This window comes from Nicotiana tabacum, chromosome 3, assembly GCF_000715075.1.
Source record: "Nicotiana tabacum cultivar K326 chromosome 3, ASM71507v2, whole genome shotgun sequence".
In the NCBI taxonomy this organism is placed as follows: domain Eukaryota; kingdom Viridiplantae; phylum Streptophyta; class Magnoliopsida; order Solanales; family Solanaceae; genus Nicotiana; species Nicotiana tabacum.
The window spans coordinates 207,068,012-207,087,644 of NC_134082.1; the positions used below are offsets into that span (position 1 = coordinate 207,068,012).

Consider the following 19,633-nt stretch of genomic DNA (forward strand, 5'->3'; position numbering starts at 1 on the left):
AAAAATTTCTCCGGTTGTTAAAAAGGAAGATTTTGTTGCAAGGGACGTTCGTCCAAAAGGGGTTGGTGTTTCATCAGAAAAATTATTTGATGGTATTGAAGATGAACCTATGAATGAAAGAAGCAATATAGTTCATCAAGAAAAAGTTTCTAACAATCTACCCAAGATTGAGGCAAAAATAACTTGGGATCTAGAACCAGAATAACACATGATTATATGTCACGACCCCAAATACCAGTCGTGATGGCGCCTATCACATTACTAGGCAAGCCAACCCAACCACTTAATCACAACCTTTTTTCCTTATAATAAGCCATTTTCTAACACAGGTTTTAAATACCAAACTTTCATTATAAGAGTTTAAAGCAACAAAATATATGCGGAAGTCAAATAAAAATGAAACTACACAGCCCCAAATATCCGGTGTCACGAGTCTAGAGCCTCTACTACATAACTAACTGTCCGGTACAATATAAGTATAGAAAATACGGAAAAGAACAAGATAGGAAGGAGAAAACAGGGCTGCGGACACCATGCAACTACCTTACAATCTCCGTCAAACTCTGGATCAGCTGAGGACCCTCACTCTGTCGCTCGGGCACCTGGATCTGCACACAAGGTGCAGGGAGTAACGTGAGTACGCCAACTCAGTAAGTAACTAAAGAAAATAAGGTTTGAAAGCAGTGACGAGCAGTTAAAAAATCATATAAGTGAATACACAACAGGATAACAGATCAAATTCCACAGTTTAAAACCAGTTCCGTCATAAAATCATCAATTTCAGTTTCAATACTTGAAATCATATACTTTGCAATTTTCAACAGAGGCTTATATAAAAGAAGAGTGAAATCAGAGAAATATCATAAATGGGCCCCTCGGGCAAGGTTTCACTCGGAATATGGCCTCTCGGGCAGCCTCTCAGTCGCTCGTGACTCAACTCTCGTCACTCAATACTCACTCTCAGCACTTAGGCTCAGTAGTATCTCATAATAATAGAAATTATAGTAAGCGCTGCGGCGTGCAACCTCATCCATAATTTATAGTCGACTATGCTCACTGGGGGTGTACAGACTCTGGAGGGGCTCCTACAGCCCAAGTGTCATATCGCTGCGGCACGCAGCCCGATCCAATATATATATATCGCTGCGGCGTGCAACCCGATTCATATAAGTATCGCTGCGTCGTGCAACTCGATCCATAATTTATACATCTATAATTATCCTCACCATTACGTTCTCAACCTCTCTCAGCCATTAACCTCACAGCCTCTCGGGCACAACAATAGAAATTAGGGAATTCAGTCCAAACAGTGCTCACATTTAGAAGTGGAGTGATAAAACCGGTTTTAAACATTTAAACAGGTAAAATATGACTGAGGATTTGTTTTCAACAAGTAAAGTGAGGAAAAACAGTAGAAATGCCCCTAAGGGTCTCAACAGGTCGGCACAAGGCACCAAACATGGCATACAACCCATAATACAGTATAAATGACTAATGTACGGAATAATATACGATTCTAAATCAAATACGCGGCTTAATAGTCGCTACGGGACGAACCAAGTCACAATCCCTACTGGTGCACGTCCACACGCTCGACACATAGCATGTGCATCACCGCATTTATCAAAACAAGTCAAATACCGAGGTTTTGTACCCTCAGTTACAGTTTTACAATGGTTACTTACCTTAAACCGGTGAAAATACTACTCCGCGACGACTTTGCTCCTCGAATCAGCCTCCACTCGTGTCGAATCTATCCAAAATCGGAATCACAACGTCAAAATATGCTAAGGGAACGAAGCCCAAGCGAAAACAATCAAATAATACCAAAAATCTCGAAATTGGCAAAACCCGACCCCCGAGCCCACATCTCAAAACTTGATAAAAATCACATCAACAGAATCCTCATTTTTCCACGAGTCCATACATACCAAGAACACTAAAATCGGAGTCCAAATGACCCCTCAAATTCCTATTTTAAAGTCTCTTAATCACAAGCCCTAATTCTTCAATTTAGGCCTAGATTCCATGATTTACTAGGTAGATTTCACATTAGAATCGAGTTTTAAGTCCAAAAATCTTACCTCCAAGTGATTCCCCTTGAATCCCTCTTCAATCCCATTCAAAAAGCTCCAAAAACGACCAACAACGGAAGAAATAAACCCCAAAATCGCGGACAAGACGATCTTTTAAACCTTCTGCCCAGGCCTGAAATCCTTCTTCGCGAACGCGGTCAAAGCCTCGCGTTCGCGAACCACAAAATAACTTTGACCAATTTTCCTCTTTCCCGATCGCGACCTCCTCATCGCGAACGTGATACTTTGCTCAGACCAAGCTTCAGGATCGCGTTCCGCCTCTTGCGAACGCGATGAGTAAACATCCACTGAAGCTCAGCTGCCCATTTTCTTCTATGCAAACGCGACACCACCCCCCGAACGTGATGCACAACCACTTAGCCCTTCGCGAACGTGCAGACTTCCTCGCGAATGCGAAGGCTTAAATTTCACCTTCCTCAACTGACTCTTCACGAACGCGAAGAGTAAAATACGTGCAACAGCTGAAAACAAAATTTGCAACTCCAAACATCAAGAAATGATCCGATTGACCACCCGAAACTCTCCCGAGGCCCTCAAGACCTCAACCAAAGGCACCAACATATCCCAAAACCTTATTCAAACTTGTACAAATCTTTAAAACACCTCAAACAATATCAAATCAACCAAAACACATCGGATTCAAGCCTAAGTTTCCAAAAATTTCCGAATTCCAGTTTTGATCAAAAACCCAACCAAACCACGTCCGAATAACCTAAAATTTTGCACACATATCCCAAATAACACAACGGAACTACTGCAACTCTCAGAATTCCATTTCGACCCATATATCAAAATCTTGCCTACCAACCGGAAATTGCTGAAATCTCAGCTTCGCCAATTCAAGCCTAAATCTACTCCGAACCTCCAAAACTCATTCCGATCACGCTCCTAAGTCCCAAATCACCTCTCAGAGCTAACCGAACTATCAGAACTCACATCCAAGTCCTCTTACACATAAGTCAACATCCGGTTGACTTTTCCAACTTAAGCTTCCTCAAAAGACACTAAGTGTCTCAAACCTTACCAAAATCATCCCGGATTCGATCCGACCAACGCGATACCACATAACACGGATAAACAAAGCATAAAGAAGTAGAAATGAGGGAAACGTGGCGGTAGCTTATGAGACGACTTACCGGGTCGTCACATTATAGATATTGAAGATACAAACAATTTCGTGCCATTATTCGAGATTGCATGTTTCAAGGAGCATGATGAAATGTTTATTAGTGGCATTAATCTACTACCTATAGTATGTTCAATTAGAGTTGAATGGGTATACATGTCCAACTACAAGGTAACTGGCGAAGTAGATAATTGTAAAATAAATCTTCAAACAATTTCGTGCCATTATTCGAGATTGCATGTTTCAAGGAGTATGATGAAATGTTTATTAGTGGCATTAATCTACTACCTATAGTATGTTCAATTAGAGTTGAATGGGTATACATGTCCAACTACAAGGCAACTGGCGAAGTAGATAATTGTAAAATAAAGGAAAATTTTATTGGTGATATTTTGAAGGGATTTACCATGAGTAAAGACAAATCATATATGAGCAATATTCAAGATAAATTGAAGTTGACTAAAGATGGCACTCGTGATTTTGTTGATGCTATATATTTTAGAAAATTGGTAGGGAGTCTAAGGTACTTGACTTCTACAAGGCCTGATATTACTTATGCAGTTGGATTAATTAGCAGATTTATGGAGACTCCACGATAATCCCACTTGCAAGCAGCAAAGAGAATTTTGAGATATATTCAAGGTACGCAAACTGATGTATATTTTATTTAAAGGCTAATGATAGTAGTCTTGTGGGATTTATAGATAGTGACTGGGCTGGTGATATGATACAAAGAAAAAGTACTTTTAGCTATGTATGTTATTTGGGTTCTAGTGTATTTTCTTGGTCTTCCAAAAAGCAACAAGTTGTTGCTTTATCAACAGCCGAAGCAGAATACATGGCTGCTACAAGTAGAGCTACACAAGCATTGTGGTTAAGAAGAATGCTTGGATTTCTTCAACACAAACAAAACAGTCCTACAATATTTTTTGTGATAGCAAGTCTGCAATTGAGTTAAAAAGAATCTAGTTTTTCATGAGCGTAGCTAACACATTGATATCAAAATTTATTTTATTCGTAACTTGGTTCAAGACAAGGAGATAGTTATTGAGTATTGCAAGATTAGAGAGCAAGTTGCTGACGTTTTCACAAAGCAATTAAAATTGGAGTTATTCATTAAGTTGAAGAAGATGTTGGGCATGATCAAATTTGAAGATCTTGGTTTAAGGGAGGTTATTGGAAACTAAACCAAGGTTAATTAGTATTCGTAAGTTGTCTAGAATTTGATATTTGACAGTTTATTTAATTCATGTCTAGTTAGGCGTTGTTTACCAAATTCATATTGAAGTAGGTTTTTGTTTTTGTAGTATTATAAATAAGGGTGCTACTACATATTTTCTATTGTAGAGAGGTAACTACGATATAGAGATTCAAGAGTTTATGAGTTGTGAAAAAACCTCCTACCACGTTCTCTCCCTAGTTTGATAAATTTCTTCTATATAGCCTTTGTTGAAATTTTTTGCTTGTGCCTAAATTATTCTTGGGGTATTTCAATCCTTCAAAAATCAGCTTAAAAGCATTCTAAATACACAAAGAAGAATTCAAAAGATAATTGCAAAAAAATATAAGAAAGAAAACACATGTAAGAAAAAGAAAAAGAAAAAGAAAAAGAAAAAGAAAAAGAAAAAGAAAAGGGATTCTTTGTGTTTGGAAAACAGTGACTATTCCTACAAAAAAAAGAAACAAATTCAGGAAAATGCATACACTGATTTGACACCAAAAATAGGCCCATATTTTAAATATTCCATAATCTGCTGAAATTGTTTACCTCAGAAGATCGTGATCCCTTTACTGTTCCTGGTGTTTAATTGAGCATACGAGGTAAGAAAACCTTCATCCTCTGGGCTCTAAGTTAGGCCGTTCGGTAAAAAAAGCAGCCTAAAATAAAGCGTTTGAGTGCTTCTTTAGCCCAATTCGCTATGTAGAATTGTAAGGCGTTTGGCCCACTAATTATTTCTTGTTGATGATGGGTCTTTACACCCATTTCTCGATAAGCCGATGGTCAGAGACTTGTCCTCTTTTTCTTTTTTCCGGTCAAAATTCGATCGAGTTATTCAATTTTATAAGGTGAATAAAACCCACATAATATAGGGATACATCGAGATAAAACCTGCAATTTTGAATTTTAGATGGATTCACTAGAAAGTAGGACAATATAGCAATACAGCATTTTTTTCCTTATTTTTTTCCATTATATTAAAGCTCAATGGATAATTCCGTCTATCTTTGTACATTTGTCTTGATTTAAGTAAATTGACTAGCACTTATTTGTAGAATTTCATTCATTGAGATTTCACGACTAACATGAATTAGAATTTTCATTTTAGTTGTTAACTCGCAATGATTAAAAGGCATAGAATGATCAAGAATATCATCAAATTAAACAAATCAACTCACCACAATTTAACATGAAGAGTTTAGCCGAGCATATAGCAAGAAAACCAATATGTGTTAGAGTCCCACATTGATGGGATATAGGTTTTTTTTCATAGTATTAGAGTCAGACTCATTCCAATTTATTGCTTACCTAATGTTGGATCTCATCTTATGTTATTCATGCTCTATTTCTTGATCTCCTTGTATAGTATTCTCACATCTTGAACTATTGAGGTTGAGTTAGACTCAAGATTCAGTTCGACGTTAGAGTAGGGTATGGAGGAAGGATCATGTAAAAGTAGCTAGGACACTCTTTTTCTGTCATTTATAAGCCAGATCATTGTTACATACGTGTTAAACGGAATCCCATAATGGCTTGAAAGTTGGAAGCCATGTTTTCAATCGGGTACAAAAAGAAAGTGGTGGAACTCAAAAAACAAGCGGCTGTGAGGCTTCAATGAATTCATAGATTTGACAGTTACCTGATTACAAATTAACACTTCCCTAAAGTTTTGTTCCCTTCCCATAATACCTAACTCCAACTAAGAGATTCCAGACATTTGTGCTTACCAGCCACATGCCATATACTGAACATACATGAGTCTCTTGGAAATCTCTTCATTCTTTTTTATTTCCCACTTAAATGCATGCCTCCAAGCCACCTCTCTGATTTTTACCAGCCACCTTCCTTCTGTTTTCTAATTGAAACAACTTTTGTAGAGGAATCACTAGGGTTATAACAATGTCTTTATATAATGTTCAAAGGGATAACAAAAGATTAGTGCATTCAGGATAAATATTCAAGCTAAAACCAAATATATGTGGACACTTGGGCCAAATTTGACACTACTTACAGTCCATGTTACCATATCCATATAGTGTACTTCATTTACCGGTTTGTTATATAGACTAACCAAAAGTAACTCTATGTGACATAATAACCATGATTGTTGAAACACAATATAATTAAGTAACTAAATGAATAGTGTGTTCTCTCCTATGTTGTGCAGACTCTATAAAATACTATCGCACTCGTATCCGATTTTCTAAAAATATACTGTTTTTGAAGAATCCGACACGGATCCGGCGATATTTTTGACCGAACAACATAAGTATTGTTGAATGTCTGATAACATATTTACTGCCAAAACCCTTGACATCTGTTAAATTAAGTGATGTTTATGAGGAAGGAAACAAATTATGTCATCACCTAAAATTAAAATCTTAAAAACATATATAAGGTTCACTTAACAGATAAAAGAAAGCCACTTAATTTTCACTAACTTCAGTTTAGATCATTTATTTGTAACAAACCTTATTTACATCGGTCTTTCGTCCCCACACTTCTACCGGCCTAACCTTATCTTGATCAATCCAAGGTCTTTCAAGCAACATAGCTTTTTTAACTGACTCTTTACGAGTTTAAAATTACTTTAGTATGGCGCAAACAGCTAGTAAATTTAGGTAAAAAAAATTGAGAATTTTTTTTAAAAGTTAATAATCCAGCCTACAAAATCATGCAGGAAATTTGATAAACACACCATCATGTCTAATCAAAACAGAAACACATCTTATCTCCCCTAATATATGATTTATTATATAAAGGGCTCACTCATTACAAACGATCTCACGCCTTCACACATATAAACAAAGCCAAATACAAATCAAAAGAGAAGGAATTAGAAACTTTCCCATAGTTTCTTAATAACCTTCACTCTTGAACACGCAGAAAATTAAACATGTACAAACACATACCCAAATACAGATCTCCAATTTAAATCTCGTATAGTACTAAAACTTACTTCATGTAGGAGTGGAAGAAGCAGAAGTACAATCAGAAGCAACACCAGTTTCCACTTCCTTTCTATGAAAATTGCGGTGACAGCCACAGGCTGCACAAGTTAGGGCGGCGCCGGCAGTTGCTCCCGGCATGAACTCCCGGCAACCATCGACGACGTATCCGCCGACACTGGCGGCGTGATTCTTCTGACACTCTACATATCTCACTGTCCTCACAGTAAAGGACGATGATGAATTTGTAGAGTTGTTTGAGGAGTCCTTTGATGATTTCCTCAAAACTTTTTTCATCTCTTCTTAAGTGTAGAGAGTTCTCAGCCGAACAACGAGAAAATAAATGGCATATGTGTGGTGGAGATTAAGGAAATTAAGATTAAATAGCTACTTTCTCTTTTGTTCTTTGGCAAACCCTAACCCTAATAGGCATATTTATACAGCGACCCAATAAAACCCTTTTTCTAAGTGTCTTTCTGTAGCATAGGTTTGGTTTCTCAGTTATTTTAATAAATTTAACTCATACCAATTTTTATGTTAATTTATTGTGTTTAACTAAAGTGTCTTACCGTGTTTTTACTGTTCATTCATTCGTGACCATTGGGGTCTTTCCATGGTAATTTTTTTCTATATAATAAGGATCATTGTCATGAATTGAAAGCACAACTTCCAATCACTTATCAAATTAGCTTGGCTTTAAAAGGATTTGTCGCTTCGCATTTTTGGAAAAAATTGAATGAATTATTACTAATATTTTCATTTGGCGAGTAACAGTGATGTATTTTTATGGAATGAGCAGCTATATTTGCTTTTATATAAGCCTAATTACCTGTGGCCCTAATAGCAAACATTTAAAATTTTTAGAGCCGTTTCGCACGAGTGATAAGGATAATTAATCTCGGAGTTAAAATTTGAGATGAGTTTATTCCATTTTTTGTTGGGATAAAATCGTCGTATAACTAAACCCCGGATTAATTATTCCGGGATTGTAGTATTTTTTTATCCCTACGGGAGGATGGGATAACTAATCCCGGGATAATTAATCATGGGATAACTTGTTCCAAACCAAACGACCCTTAGGCTATTTCTAATCCAGAGCTGCTAAGAAAGTTCTAGAGCCTGATGGGAATATGTAATTTGTTTAAACATCATAACAAAACTGTGGAGACAAACCTTTTATGTTCTGTTCAAGTTTATTTCCATGCAGGTAATAATAGTACTAAATTACACAAATTAAAATCATGGATATTCCATTTAACCGACTATAATTGGTTGCGACAAATTAAAAAGAAAGGAGAGCTTTATAGTATTTATTTGCTTATGAAACTCTCTTTCTTCCTATTAAAGGATGAATTAAGCAAGACTGCATTTACTAAATAAACAAAAGGAAATTAGGCCTCACAGTGGGACAAAACAGAAAATTAGGCCTCACATGTTATAATCTTTTCCAAACAATTATTTATTCGTCGAGACAATGTGTTTGGCAATGGTGGATAACGACCTCAATGAGCTTTAAATGTTTTTCACCCATTTCTGCTGCACATATAAGTCGGTTGAAAATTGTAATCTGCCAAATGTATTCGTTTTCTCGAGTCATTTCCTTCGATGAAACCTTTTTCCCTCCTTGCTTGAGTCGTTTCAATGTCTGTGTATTTATTTTCTATCCTTCTACCCAACCCTTTTCCTTCCTATTTGTTATGTTTACATATCTTTTTCAAGCGTATAACGATATCTTAAGATGCTCGATTTCAAAAGTTTCATGGTTCTCTAATGTATGTTTAATATTTATGTGAAAGTGGAAATGCCACAACGGCTGAAGATATAATTTAAGTAAATACTCTCTAGCAACGTAAGATAACTATTTAGATGAAATGATTACATATTCATCACGGTATAAGAGTAGACCGAGATCCTCGGTTCAAGTCTTATTGATCGCCACCCATTACAAAAAGATTAAAAAAGTTTATGCTCGACTCATGAAAAAGAATTAAATGCGGGCTTGTTGAGGATATACTTTAAGTAGTAAAAGTATATCATTTCTAATAGTTTAAACTTTTAGATGAGATTGTCACAAAGTTTATCAACAACTAGTATAAATTTTAACAGGAACAAAACTTTGAATCCCACTAACTTTTCCACTTGAGTTATGAAATGGACACCAAATGGTAATTAGACCCCATTATCCTCATTTTCATTATTAAATTATTAACAGAAAATTGACCCAAGGTATGAGATGAGTAGTGAAAGGGGCGTATATAGATCGGTTTGGTTCGGTTTTTATCAAAATCAAACCAAATCAACTATATTTGATTCGATTTTGTTGGGTTTTTCGGATTTTTGGGTTTTTTTGTTACATGAATATTATTTCAATCTTACTTTGTTAAAATTATAGATAAAGTTTTGATAAGTGAATATATGTTTAGTAAATATGAAAAAAATTGACAAACATATGATCTATTAAAATATTCTAATGGGAGAATTTTTTTGGTAACACATGATAGTTATTTTCTTAGTCGTCTAACACTAATTTTTCATTAATTTACGCTTTCAAGGTTAATACATGAGAGGATCCCAAATATTTCTACATTTTTAAAGAAAAATCACTGTAAAGTCTTAAAAATATAAATAAAATTTATATATTTATATGTCGGTTTGGTTCGAATTTTTTTACTCAATACCAAACCAAGTCGGGTTTTTTAATTGGTTTGGTTTGCTTTTTCGCTTTGGTGCGGTTTTCCGGTTCAGTTTGAAGAAAAGAGAGGGCGCTCTTCTAATATTTAGCTCCTAGATGCTCTACCTCTCTATTTTCAAAAGCCCGAGTCAAAAGAGAAAAGAAGACCGGATTAAAAGAGATGTATTGCTAGTGAACTTACAGAGCGAGCTGTAAAGGTAGAAAAAAATAGATCAATCAAGAGATAGTGGTTCTAAGCAAGGACAGACGACTGAGTCTGATCTTAATTTAAAGATGGAAGGAAGACCCGGATGGACTTAATTTGAGTATGCCTGAGATTGCCATAAGACCTTCTCCCTCTTGGAAACAGGCTAATCAAAAGGGGGGACTTTTTCCATTTTACTTTTTTGTAATTTTCCGCTTTCTTGCCTTATTATATTATGGGAGTACAATGTTTATGGATAGTATGCTGCATTGGTTAAAACTCTAGAGATGACCATAACTAGAAGACTGGATGAAGCACATTTAATTTGATCGATTCTCGGACTATCACATAAATAAATTGCACTGCTATATATTTCTCAAAGAATGTCTAGGCGCCAAAAATTTATAGCCGTAAATGTTAATTATCAATCTCTCGATCTTGCTAGTCAATTAGTAACTCACAGAAATGTTGCCTAAATATATTAAAGCCATATGTTTTAACCTTCACAGAAATATTTAATGATTAGATAGGATTAATTATTTGAAAGAATACGTTTCTACAAATAAAAACAATAATAATAATGAGGGCGCTTGCTATCTTTCGCAAAATTTCTGATACTATTTAATTGAATCGCAAAAAGTGTTTGCACACATTTCTCTGTATCTAAACATATAATCATATGCATGCATGTACATTATTATATAAAATATGGAAGCTGCTCATCTGATATGTCGATACTAAAAGTGGGTGGGTGGGTGAAGGAACTAGGAAGGCAGTTTAATTATGATAATTCATTAGATAAAGTAATTGAAATAAAGTGTTTAAAGAAGGTAGTTAGTAAATGTTAATGATAATGGATTTTGAGGTTGATAGGTAATTAATTAAAAAGAAGCATGATTGTGCTTTTGTGAAGGATTAAATTGAATTATGACTCATAAGGCAGATTTTGCTTCTCACCAACCCGACCCATCTTGTGACGCCCACAGAAAAAGGGTTATGAGTTTCATTAGTTTTTGGGACCAGTAAACAAAGAATCTTAGGCTCCTATATTTAGCTTTTTCCTCTATTAGTTTGTGAAGAAAATTGTCGTAAGTAATAATCAAATCAATAAGACAACTAAGCACGGTTTTAATTATTGAAACAAACAATGAAGATGTTTGCTTGAATCTGGAAATTTGGTGTTGATTGATGCAACTTGACACAAGTTAGATGCCGTCTCATACTTTTCTAATCGAAAATACCATTTGCTTTAACTAATTATAGGATAGTTCTTCCTTTTTCTTTCTCTATTGTTTTCCACACGATAAGTACACCTTATAAAATTTTAAACATATATATAAGGGTGTAATCGCAAAAGAGACATGAATTAGGGGTGTATAACGCAAAGAACTCCAAGTAATGCACATAACAGAAATGACAATGTTGAGGTCCTGAAGAGTGTTCTCATTTTCGTCAAAATAATGGAATACATTATTTCAAATATTAACTTGTGGACTTGTGATGTGAGTAACTTGGTAATATGAGTTACATTGCGTTAAATTAGTTCACACTTTTGTAGTATTTTCAATAGTGAGATATGTGTCAAAGGTCTTCGCGAATATGAAATTAAACTAAAATTTAACTTAACATATGCTCACTCAACTTTAATTTTATTCATATTCCCTCAATTACCTTGTTGGACTAATTTTTTATTTTCTTTAAATTTTTCACCAGGGAATAATTTTTTCTTTTACATACATGAAAATATATAGAAGCATGAGACAACATGGGCCCCAATTTTCAATCTTCAAACGGGGCATTTGTATCTATACCCGCTTTTTGTGTCACGTTTTAACTTGTGTCTGCTTTGGGAAAAAAATTGCAAACGTACCCGCTTTTTCGCATAATTTCATTATACGGGACTGAAGTAGCAAAGGCAATCACGCAAAACTTCAGCATTCTAATAGACGAGCCTGAATTAGCAAGTGTGCTGAAGTTTTTGTTTTTGTAATTGGCGAACTTCCGCTCTAGAGCTGAAGTTTTCGTTTTTGTAATTAGCGAACTTCAGCTCTAAAGCTAAAGTTTTTGTTTTTGTAACTGGCGAACTAAGTTTTTGTTTTTGTAACCGGCGAACTTCAACTCTAGAGCCATACATTGTAGCAATTCAAATACGAAAGGCAAAACAACCATACAACTATACAAGTTTCATAAATATCAAGGTCCTATGTAATTTCTTATACGGTGGGGTTCTGACTTGGATCTTTAAGAGAAATCTCAATAAGAGTACATCCAATAATCATCTCCCAAGTCTCAGTAAATTTTAATATCTGTTGTACCAGTTACAAGGTTTTGTTTTCCTCCTGGGCTTGGCATCGAGGAATGTCAGAACAACGTGAGAAGAAGTTTTAAGTAACTTCAAAACCTCCTCTGATGCCTCTTCTAATTTATGAGCATAGCTCTCCCAAACAATTGTCAGTTTTTCCAACACTCGTGCATTCTTCAGAAAGAAGAAGAAGAAGAAGAAAGAAAATGAAGGAGGAGAAAGGGGGTTAAAGTTATTTAAAAAGTGGGTACAAGTTAAAAGTTTTAAAAAAAATAGGTATAAATTAAATGGGAGCGACCAAATAGAACGCCTCATCCAATATTTACTTTTCAAACCCAATAAGCTGAATTACCAACGGCAGCACTATTGAGCGTTTCTGTTAAGTGGGCTATTTTAGTGTGAGATAACTTGGACCCAATTTTTGGGTCTTCTGTTCGGCTCTTTCCATCAAGTGGGCTTATTAGTTTTAAGCCGCTTTCCTGGTAGTCCAAATTAACCTTGGTCCAAGCCCATCAGTCTTTTGAGTGTGCTACCACAAGCCCCCAGAACAACACACGAGACTCAGTTGCAAACTATTTTATCCGTTCACTTTTACTTGTCCCTGATATCAAAAATATATTTTTATTTTTACTTGTCAATTTTACTTTATCAAGAGAACTTTTTTTTTTTTCTTACCTTTATCATTAACTACTCTTTCCCCAAATAATTTCTCAGTACTTTTGAAATGCAATTATTATTATGGATAAAATTATCAAATACATAGTTCATTAATTTTTTCTTAAAGGGAGTACAAAGTCAAAAGTTGACAACTAAAAATGAACGAAGAGAGTAGTTTCGATTTACAATGATACTAATATTTTCTGTTTAATAAAGCTTTAAAATGTTTGAATCCTTCATCTAAAATAATTAGTTTTAAACCATTCACTGTGGTTTCAATATTCAAATTCCTAATACTAATCATAAACTTTTGATGTGATATCATCTCTGCGAATTATTTCAACTTTTACTTAAACCGGTACACAAATAAGTGACCAGTTTCCTTTTAGCATGCCCATTAAAAAAAATGCTAAATCTTATACAAAAATATCTAGTATAACTAAACTACCCTTATTAAATATTGGTCACATAGTTACAGTGAGGAGTGAGAATTTTTTTTAGGGAAATGCTGTAGACAATAAATTGCATCAAGAAAATAAAATCAAGACCGAAAATATCGCAACAATCGTAGTATTTTATCTCAAATATTTGAGTGTTACAATCTCTATGAATCCTCTGATTCTACTTTTCGATAGTAAATAAATTCAAGGGCCTTTGAGCTTGATCTTGAATATGTAGTTGTTGCCTCAAATGATAATCTTGTTCTTGAGCTTGAGCTTGATTGTTTGGACTTGAACTTGATTTGGTCTTCGCTCTTGAGCTTGAACTTGATTTGGTCTTCGTTCTTGAGCTTGAACTTGATTTCTTGAACTTGAACTTGATTGCTTGAATCTTGAAACTTGTAGAGAAATTTGCAGCGTTTGATCCACGAGCTCTCTCTTGCTTCTTGTTATAACTTCTGGTGTTTTTTCTGAGTTATGAAGACCCATATTTATAGTTATGGAAGGGAGGAGTTGTGATAAGAACAAACTCTTTCCGACCAATCAAATTGAACTATGACATGACCGCATTTGATTGGTCAGAACGTGTCACTTGCACACGTAGCGCGGTTTCATTGGCCTTTCAGTGTGACTAGGCATGCCTTGTCATTTTGACACGTGGCATGGTCCTATTAGCTCTTCCGCTTGACTTGTCGTGCCACGTCATTTGACACGTGGCACCAAACTAGGCCTCTAGGAAGATGACATCTTGGGCTTAATGAATTGGGCTCATTACTTTTAACCCAATTAAATGAGCTAGCCCAATGGATTAAAACTTATTTATTTAATCCATATATATTGGACTTATATAATTAATTCAATTATATTAGCTCATATTATTTATTTGGACTAGTATATTTAAAATATAGTCCAAATTATTTATTGAATTTAAATTCAATAAATTTTATATGCCTACAAATATCCCTTACTTCAAGACTTATCGGGTACGTAATTTGAAGACTAGGCTTGAAGTCCCGCTTGAACTCCATTGGCGAAACTTGTTTGAGAATTTAATTTTAACATTCTCTCTTTTATGGTGCTTTGGCAGTGAGAGGATTTGATTTCAAAACTAAACTTAATTAGCAAACTGGCGAAATAGATTCCTATAATATAGCAACCTTTATGCACATTTCACGAACTTGCAAAGTGATTATGACATTAAGCCTTGGTAGTATGATCATATATATATATATATATATATATATATATATATATTAAAGCAAGAAAGTTTACATTGTGGTTAAGCCAAGTGACAAGTTACTATAAAGCCACTTGGCAATCTTAAAGAGTTTGTGGGAGATTATCAAATAAAGAAATATCACTTAAGAACTTATATGGAATTCCATTTATTGAAATTAAATTGAAATAAGAATTCTTTTTTTAAAAATAAAGTTCAATCACTGTACTAACATTTTCTAACTGAAATTTTTTATTTGGACAGTAAAGAATTTTGATATTAATAGTATTTGGATTCCTTTTCTAATATCGAGTGAGAAGAATATATCCTACCGCAATCTAATGTGCTATTTTAATTTATTTTAAAAATTTAATACTTTTTAATGAGTTGAAGAATATATTTTAAGGTTTTAACCTAAAGTTTAGAATGTAAATATATTTAATAATTTATTTATTTCATAATGGATAATCCAAAGTATCTGCTTTAAACTAAGTTTTCTGAATTTTAAACAAGTATACAATAGAAATAATTTTTTAAAAGGCTAAAAGCTTCAACTAAAATAATAATTACTAGAAGTTTAATAATAAAAATACCTAATATTTGGTGAAGTACTATATAGTTTGATCGTATGCACTTTTCTTTTTGTCTGTTATTGAATAAAACACGTAATGAAAAAATCAAATAAAATATCATACTTACTAGGGGAAATAATTTAGAAAGAGGGGGATAAAGATAGTATGATAGAATTTATACTTTGAATTAATTTAAATGATAAAATAAACCAAATAATAATTAATACTCAAAAATATTATTGATAAATTCAAATATTATATAATGAAAGATTAAAAATAAATAAAAAGATTATTTTAAGAGAAAGAGAAACCATATTCATTGTAGTATATTATAATAGAAGTAGCAGATAGGGATATAAAGTAGGTGACAAGCTAATAAAAAGTTAAGTAATAATGTAACTATATTAAGTAACGGGTAACACAATAACAATAGACAAAGAAAAGATAGAGATTTTTTTTTAAACAAATAATATAATTATAGATATATAGAAGGATTAGACATTTAAATTCGATATAAGAAAACTTTTTAAATTATTACGAGAAAAAAATATATTATATGGATACTATCACACAATTGAAATATAATTTATAAACCTAAAATTTAAAACATTTACAATGAAATAACGTCAAGCAACAAGTTAACAATATAAAGATATAATTAAAATTGTCATGTAGTTAAGTTATAAAAATTAAATTCAAAACTCTATACGAAAACAAAAGGAAAATTAATTGCTTATTGCACATAATACTAAATAATAATTACAAAAAGTGTAGATTTATGAAAAATAATAAAAGAACTTCTTCGTTTAAAGCACTCACATATTTTCAAAAGAATTAGAAAAATAGTATGATAATGTTTATATTATAGATACAACACGAAATGTGAAAAATAATTAAAATATTATATGATAGAAAATAATGTATATAGAGGAGAATAGAAGTAATGTAAAGGGGTCTACACTTTAAATTTGTTTAATAAAATAATTAAATAGGAAAAATAATATTATTGATAAATTTAAACAAAACATTTGGAGCTACGAAACAAAAGAACAAAGTTAAATTAAATTTTAGGGTAATATAAAATTATATTCATTGTATTATACTAAAAGTAGAGCAATGAGTAAGGACATTAAGTAACGCGATAAGCTAATAAAAAGTCACATGGCAATATAGCAAGTGTGCATTATAGTTAAGCCAAGTAGCAAGCTAATATAAAGCCATTTGACAAATTATGATAATATTTGTTATAGTATTTAATTTAAATTGAAAGACAGAATATTTATTTAAATTTAAATAGAAAGATAGTAAATAAGATTCTTTGAATCTGAATGGAAAGAAAGTTATATTTGAATTGATTGATTAATTAATTAGGAAAACAAATCAACACATAAATATTCCAATTCAAACGGGAGGCCCAATGAGTGAGACGAATTGTTCTAAATAATGAGAAAAAGTTTTTTGAAATTTAAGTTCACAACAAAAACAACAGAGAAAACAAAAACGTGTTTGTTACTAGAAATAAGACTAAAAAATCTAGGTTCGAACCCATAATCATAATTAGCAAGTTGTTGGATCAAAACTTAACTATCGTAACTACCTTAGGGGTAATATTTAACTATGAATCGACTCAGATATTGGCTAAACAAATATCAATTGTGTTGCCTTACGGTAAAATTAATTATCCAGTATTTTATAATTTATTTTATATCTCAGTTGTTTAGAAGCAATACATTTTTTTTTATTTTTCTATTAGTGCTAGCAGTTGTATGCTAAAATATATAAGAATGGAGGATAGATTCTTCTCTAATGGCTCAGGCATGGACAATGACTTTTTAGCGCATTGTTGATATTTATGTTCTCTCAAATTGTATGAGCTAATTGATTGAGCAACCGAACCGATGGGTGTGTGGGTGTGTATGTGTGTGTGTGTGTGTGTGTGTCAATTAGAATGAAATAGATTTGGATATGGTAAACACATAGATGGATATAATTGCACTATTTGGGATTGCCATTTATACAAAATAAAGTGAATCATAAAATCATAAGGTAAGATTCATTTAATTAAGAGTTACATGTAAGAACTCATCTTCTTTTAGTACATGTGCATCGTAGAAGAAAAATATTTAAAGTAGGTTAACATTTATTTAATTATAATATATTAATCTTAACTATATCCCAAATGTATCATTTAAATTGTTAAAAATAATGTGACTTTAATTGTGTGGTTAAAATTGAGGTAACAAACAAAATTATTGAGCAAATTACGATCCAACTGTTTTGTAAGTTGGTAACTCCCAAAAGTTAGAATATATTGGTTGTTAATAAATTATCACGTATGTATATATTAATTTGTCACTGTGTAATTTTAGGTTGGTAGAAGTTGATGTTGATGTGAGAATTTATTATGTTGAGATAATAATATAATATAGTTTTATAATTTAAATTAAGATATTACTAATGTATTTTTATTTGTTATTACTCTATATAGTATGACTTCACTTAGTTTCAATATAGATGAGATAGTTTGACTTGACACGAAATTTAAGAACGAAAAAGAAAACTTTTGAAACTTATGATCCTAATAGTTTTGTGGGGCCATGATATTTGTATGGGTGTAAGAACTTCTCATTATATGTAAAATGAGTAAAATAAAATTTTTTAAGTTAAATTATTTTCAAATACAGAAATGTGTTATTCTTTTGGAAAAGACTAATAAGAAAAATATTTTATGTAAATTGAAAGTGAAGGAATATTTATTTTTGAATCATATTGTATTTTTATTTGTTTGTATCACCGGCTATATATGAGGTTATAATATTTAAGTTTATGTCAATAATTATTCATATAATTTGTTCTTTTTAATTTATAGAATTTAGCAGGATCATAACATTGTGCGAGTACTAATACTAGTTTCTTAGATACATCCTCAAAAGAGAAAAACACGGATCAAACAAATACTTATTGGATTACGACTTGGAGAAGCAAAGGAACCAAATTAAGATATCTTCCTACAATATAATTGTCCAAGTCAAGTTATGCTAAAAGTAGGAGATGCAATTCGGTGGGATACTCTCAAACCGTCGGTGTCAGATTTGTTTGACTCGAAAGATTTTAAAATCTTTTTGAGCAAATCAATCAAAGATAATGGGGTAAATCTTGGTCAGACACAATTAATTTCAGATCGCGAAGCTAAGAATAAGGATTACACATGGGATGAAAGAAATATAAATGATCTTCTTAAGATTATAAGTTGTATCTCTCATCAATCGGTGAGGAAGTAGGTTTACACATTTTTCTAGAGGCCATTTCTTCTGTCTCCCTCCTTTTCGAAGAGAGCTTTTCATTCTCTTTAGAGAGGTAGGAGGAGCAGCCCTCCCAGTTGAAAGCTTTCCTTGGCTATATATAATCAACACACCTTTGCCCTTTGCTTGACTTGACATCCTCTTTCCACCAATGTGTCTTGGTTATGATTTTAGGCACCACTCTTACCGACTCGTCGGGTGTCAGAGAAGAGGAATGGAGTGGGATATATTGACTTTCATTGCCCGGTTAATTAGACAGGGCGTCGGTCAACTCGGTCGTGACGGTCAGATTTTGACCAATACAATTAGTCCCTCCGTCTGTCGGGGTCGTCTTATGTCGGGCTCGGCAGATGGATCATGATCGTTACGAATTCGATAGAAATCTGACTTATGACTCTCCGTTCCTTGTCACATTTTGTGGGTTTTTGGTGGAGTGGCGACATTATGTTGATCCCCATGGACCATTGCGGCGGTTTAGGAACCGAAATGTCATTTGGTACTGAAACGTTGCTTTGCGGTTATCACCATTATGACACACGTTTCTGGGATACTGAAACGTTTCGTTCCCTATTAGATTCAATTGGCGGCTCTTGGGTTTCGTGCTCGGGGGGATTTATGTCCCATATAAATAGAGGAAGCTTGTCATGCGATTGACACACTTCTTCATCTTTCACTTGGAAGAATCCTACTGATATATTTTCTTCTCGGTACCTCAAATTTCTACGTGCCCCCTTGTTCACTGAAAACTTTCATCTCTTCTTTCTGTTATTTCTTTGGCGTATTTTTTGACAAGAATGGCTGGTGATTCTTCTCGTGACAATCTCCCTACTATTGCTCCGGTACCGGAAAGTGCTGCTCAGATTACTGGAGGGGCAGATG

The 19,633-nt window shown here is 33.4% G+C and overlaps 1 long non-coding RNA gene across 1 annotated transcript; it reads right to left on the minus strand.

Annotated features, from left to right (window-relative positions):
* Positions 1–316: 316 nt before the first annotated feature.
* LOC107827448 (uncharacterized) lies at positions 317–8,999 on the minus strand. Its single transcript, XR_001657526.2, has 2 exons — positions 7,401–8,999; positions 317–608 (listed from the first exon to the last, which is right to left on the minus strand). It is a non-coding gene; the product is annotated as an uncharacterized LOC107827448 (long non-coding RNA).
* Positions 9,000–19,633: the final 10,634 nt, after the last annotated feature.